This window comes from Thalassophryne amazonica, chromosome 5, assembly GCF_902500255.1.
Source record: "Thalassophryne amazonica chromosome 5, fThaAma1.1, whole genome shotgun sequence".
NCBI classification, from domain to species: domain Eukaryota; kingdom Metazoa; phylum Chordata; class Actinopteri; order Batrachoidiformes; family Batrachoididae; genus Thalassophryne; species Thalassophryne amazonica.
Window position 1 is genome coordinate 132,232,873 of NC_047107.1, and position 6,170 is coordinate 132,239,042.

Here is a 6,170-nt window from a genome sequence, read left to right on the forward strand (position 1 = left end):
AATGTACTAATGTACAAACAAGAATGGCAATGTTGAATCGTAAGTCCAGAAGTAGACATAAGAGAGGCATACAAAAACATAAATAAAGAAAAAATAAATAAAATACATTTACAAGGGGGTACAGATATTCAGATTAGTCCATATTTGTGGGAAATTCGAGTAAAGCTTCATACAGGTTTTCATGTGTTTTAACATATTTCAGACATTTCATATATAAATGGAAGTCATTTAAAAAGACTTTAAAGACGGGGTGATTTTAACACTCTTTGCTTATGAATAAAAAATTTCGCTAAACAGAAGATTAGGTTGCTACAGAGTTCATCATTTTGTTCCTCAGTAATATTCCAAATGTTGTTATGTCTCTGGTAATAGACTCTGGAAGTACTTTTTTTTTTTTTTTCTTGTTTCAGCCAAAGATCCAAGTTATTCCAAAATATTCTGGTTTTGTCACATTCATAGAAAATATGGTCTATTGTCTCTATATCATTTTCACAGAAGAAGCATTTATTATCATCAATGTTGAAACGGTTTCTTAAAAGTTCCTTGGATGGGTAAATTGCATTTAAGATTTTAAAGTGTGTTTCTTTAGCTTTTGGTTGTATAGGAAGTTTTAAATATAGTGTTTGTAGTTTTTCAATTGAGTTTTTGTCAAACTTATAAAGTATGTTATTTTTATTTACTTTACTTGGGAATAAAGTTTCATTTAGATGGTTTCTAATTGTGTGGTTATTAAATTTTTTGTCAGTGAATGAGATACCATCAATAGAGTGGCTAATTGTGGGGTTATAGGATGGTATTCTAGTATGTTTAGAGTTTGAGTAATAAATTGTTTTGGTAACACTTTCTGCAATCTATTTCTATCTATAATTCAACCTTAGGGGGATTAAATTTATATTTCATACAAAATTGTTTGTAGTTTAACATGCGCCCCTCTGCATCCATCAAGTGCACAATAGACCATATGTTCTTCTCCATCCAGTCCTTGTAAAATAATGACTTGTTTTTATGAAGTATGAATCTATTATTCCATATGATAGTGGAATGTGGCGAATAGTTATGTACATATAGCATTTTCCAATATAATAACACTTGCTTATGGAACTCTGATAGTTTAATTGGTAGTTTATCTATACTAAAGTCAGCTAAAAGAAGAAAATTTAAACCTCTTACTTTATTAAATATATAGTTAGGGACACAATACCAAAATAATTCTGAGTTTTTGATCCAATATTTCAACCAGTTGATTTTTAGGGTTCTTTGCCTCTACTGGTGGTTGGCTCTCACTGCAGTATTGTATCACTTCCTGTTCCGGAGCACAGCAGTGTTTTTCTGTATCTGTTAGCTGTTTAATCTGCGCAGTTAGATTGATCTAGTTATCTAGATTACGATTTGTTTCCCAGTGTAATCTTTACGTGCCTTAACTAAAGCACTCCTTCTGCTGAATCACCTCTAAATTATTTACACATTATTCACTTTGCGTGTTTTTAGGAATCCGCTAGCTTAGCGTAGCTACTAGCTCTTAGCCGATTTAGCATGGCGGCTTCTCCTGTCTCTCCCACACTTTTTCTGCTCTGGGTGTGAAATGTTTAGTTATTCCTCGGCCTCCTTTAGCAGTAATGGTACTTGTAATAAGTGTAGCTTATTCGTAGCTTTGGAGGCCAGGCTGGGCGAATTGGAGACTCGGCTCCGCACCGTGGAAAATTCTACAGCTAGCCAGGCCCCTGTAGTCGGTGCGGACCAAGGTAGCTTAGCCGCCGTTAGTTCCCCCCTGGCAGATCCCGAGCATTTTGAGAAAATGTGAAGTTAGCGACACCAGCAACCATAGTCAATTGTCTTCCGGGTGCCAGAGCAGGCGACATTGAAGGAAATTTGAAACTGTTGGTTAAGGCTAAGCGTAAATTTGGTAAGATTGTAATTCACGTCGGCAGTAATGACACCCGGTTACGCCAATCGGAGGTCACTAAAATTAACATTGAATCGGTGTGTAACTTTGCAAAAACAATGTCGGACTCTGTTGTTTTCTCTGGACCCCTCCCCAATCAGACCGGGAGTGACATGTTTAGCCGCATGTTCTCCTTGAATTGCTGGCTGTCTGAGTGGTGTCCAAAAAATGAGGTGGGCTTCATAGATAATTGGCAAAGCTTCTGGGAAAACCTGGTCTTGTTAGGAGAGACGGCATCCATCCCACTTTGGATGGAGCAGCTCTCATTTCTAGAAATCTGGCTAATTTTCTTAAATCCTCCAAACCGTGACTATCCAGGGTTGGGACCAGGAAGCAGAGTTGTAGTCTTACACACCTCTCTGCAGCTTCTCTCCCCCTGCCATCCCCTCATTACCCCATCCCCGTAGAGACGGTGCCTGCTCCCAGACCACCAATAACCAGCAAAAATCTATTTAAGCATAAAAATTCAAAAGAAAAAATAATATAGCACCTTCAACTGCACCACAGACTAAAACAGTTAAATGTGGTCTATTAAACATTAGGTCTCTCTCTTCTAAGTCCCTGTTGGTAAATGATATAATAATTGATCAACATATTGATTTATTCTGCCTTACAGAAACCTGGTTACAGCAGGATGAATATGTTAGTTTAAATGAGTCAACACCCCCGAGTCACACTAACTGTCAGAATGCTCGTAGCACGGGCCGGGGCGGTGGATTAGCAGCAATCTTCCATTCCAGCTTATTAATTAATCAAAAACCCAGACAGAGCTTTAATTCATTTGAAAGCTTGTCTCTTAGTCTTGTCCATCCAAATTGGAAGTCCCAAAAACCAGTTTATTTGTTATTATCTATCGTCAACCTGGTCGTACTGTGAGTTTCTCTGTGAATTTTTCAGACCCTTTTGTCTGACTTAGTGCTTAGCTCAGATAAGATAATTATAGTGGGCGATTTAACATCCACACAGATGCTGAGAATGACAGCCTCAACACCTGCATTTAATCTATTATTAGACTCTATTGGCTTTGCTCAAAAAGTAATGAGTCCACCCACCACTTTAATCATATCTAGATCTTGTTCTGACTTATGGTATGGAAATAGAAGACTTAACAGTATTCCCTGAAAACTCCCTTCTGTCTGATCATTTTTTAATAACATTTACATTACTCTGATGGACTACCAGCAGTAGGGAATAAGTTTCATTACACTAGAAGTCTTTCAGAAAGCGCTGTAACTAGGTTTAAGGATATGATTCCTTCTTTATGTTCTCTAATGCCATATAACAACACAGTGCAGAGTAGCTACCTAAACTCTGTAAGGGAGATAGAGTATCTCGTCAATAGTTTTACATCCTCATTGAAGACAACTTTGGATGCTGTAGCTCCTCTGAAAAAGAGAGCTTTAAATCAGAAGTGTCTGACTCCATGGTATAACTCTCAAACTCGTAGCTTAAAGCAGATAACCCGTAAGTTGGAGAGGAAATGGCGTCTCACTAATTTAGAAGATCTTCACTTAGCCTGGAAAAAGAGTCTGTTGCTCTATAAAAAAGCCCTCCGTAAAGCTAGGACATCTTTCTACTCATCACTAATTGAAGAAAATAAGAACAACCCCAGGTTTCTTTTCAGCACTGTAGCCAGGCTGACAAAGAGTCAGAGCTCTATTGAGCTGAGTATTCCATTATCTTTAACTAGTAATGAGTTCATGACTTTCTTTGCTAACAAAATTTTAACTATTAGAGAAACAATTACTCATAACCATCCCAAAGACGTATCGTTATCTTTGGCTGCTTTCAGTGATGCGGTATTGGTTAGACTCTTTCTCTCCGATTGTTCTGTCTGAGTTATTTTCATTAGTTACTTCATCCAAACCATCAACATGTTTATTAGACCCCATTCCTACCAGGCTGCTCAAGGAAGCCCTACCATTATTTAATGCTTCGATCTTAAATATGACCAATCTATCTTTGTTAGTTGGCTATGTACCACAGGCTTTTAAGGTGGCAGTAATTAAACCATTACTTAAAAAGCCATCACTTGACCCAGCTATCTTAGCTAATTATAGGCCAATCTCCAACCTTCCTTTTCTCTCAAAATTCTTGAAAGGGTAGTTGTAAAACAGCTAACTGATCATCTGCAGAGGAATGGTCTATTTGAAGAGTTTCAGTCAGGTTTTAGAATTCATCATAGTACAGAAACAGCATTAGTGAAGGTTACAACTGATTCTCTTATGGCCTCGGACAGTGGACTCATCTCTGTGCTTGTTCTGTTAGACCTCAGTGCTGCTTTTGATACTGTTGACCATAAAATTTTATTACAGAGATTAGAGCATGCCATAGGTATTAAAGGCACTGCGCTGCGGTGGTTTGAATCATATTTGTCTAATAGATTACAATTTGTTCATGTAAATGGGGAATCTTCTTCACAGACTAAAGTTAATTATGGAGTTCCACAAGGTTCTGTGCTAGGACCAATTTTATTCACTTTAAAATAAAATTAAAACTTTCCTTTTTGCTAAAGCTTATAGTTAGGGCTGGATCAGGTGACCCTGAACCATCCCTTAGTTATGCTGCTATAGACGTTAGACTGCTGGGGGGTTCCCATGATGCACTGTTTCTTTCTCTTTTTGCTCTGTATGCACCACTCTGCATTTAATCATTAGTGATCGATCTCTGCTCCCCTCCACAGCATGTCTTTTTCCTGGTTCTCTCCCTCAGCCCCAACCAGTCCCAGCAGAAGACTGCCCCTCCCTGAGCCTGGTTCTGCTGGAGGTTTCTTCCTGTTAAAAGGGAGTTTTTCCTTCCCACTGTAGCCAAGTGCTTGCTCACAGGGGGCCGTTTTGACCGTTGGGGTTTACATCATTATTGTATGGCCTTGCCTTACAATATAAAGCGCCTTGGGGCAACTGTTTGTTGTGATTTGGCGCTATATATAAAAAAAAATTGATTGAAATTGATTAAGACAGTCAAAATCAATTACATTAAGACCTCCATCTTTTATTTCTTTAATCATGTGACTTTTTTAAGATAATGAGGTCTGTTCCTCCATATAAAGTTAAGGTTTATTTGGTTAATAGTTTTAATTAAGCTATTAGGAACAGCGGTACTGCAAGTTGAATAGATTAATCTTGACAGACTTTCCATTTTCGTTAAGTAGATATGACCTAATATTGAAAGGTCTCGTTGAAAGCCATAGATTTAGTTTGGATTTACATTCATTAAGTTTAGTTTCAATATTTAATGTTGAGCTTAATTTCTGATTTTATTTTATTTTTTGTGATAAGGGTTCCTAGATATTTAATTTCAGATTTAATAGGAATATTTCATATTTCTTTTAGATGTGTGTCATGAATTGCTAGAAGTTCACATTTTCTCAAATTCAATGTTAGCCCTGATGCATCTGCGAAAGTTTGATTTTATCAATTGCTATAGGAATTTGTTTTTCATTTTTCAAGAAGAGGGTGGTGTCATCTGCTAATTGGCTTATAATCAGTTCTGTGCCCAAGACATCCAATTTCTTACACACACAGAGACACAGACACACGCACAGAGACACAGATACATACACAGAGACACACAGACACACACAGATACACGCACAGAGACACAGATACACACACAGACACACACAGACACAGATACACGCACAGAGACACAGAGAGACACACAGACACATGCACACACTGATACACATACACGCACAGATACATGTGCACACACACACACACAGAGAGGCACAGAGCACACACACACAGATACATGCGCACACAGACACAGATACACACACAGAGACACACACACAGATACATGTGCACACACACACAGATACACACACAGAGAGGCACAGAGAAACACAGACACAGATACATGCACAGAGACACAGATACACACACAGAGACACAGATACACACAGAGACACAGATATACGCACACAGACACACACAGAAACATGCACACACAGATACACACACACACACACAGATACATGTGCACACACACACAGATACACACACAGAGAGGCACAGAGAAACACACAGACACAGATACATGCACAGAGACACACAGACACAGATACACGCACAGAGACACACACACAGATACACACACAGAGACACACACACAGATACATGTGCACACACACAGATACACACACAGACACACACACACACAGATACATGTGCACACACACACAGATACATGCGCACGCACACACAGATACATGCGCACACAGACA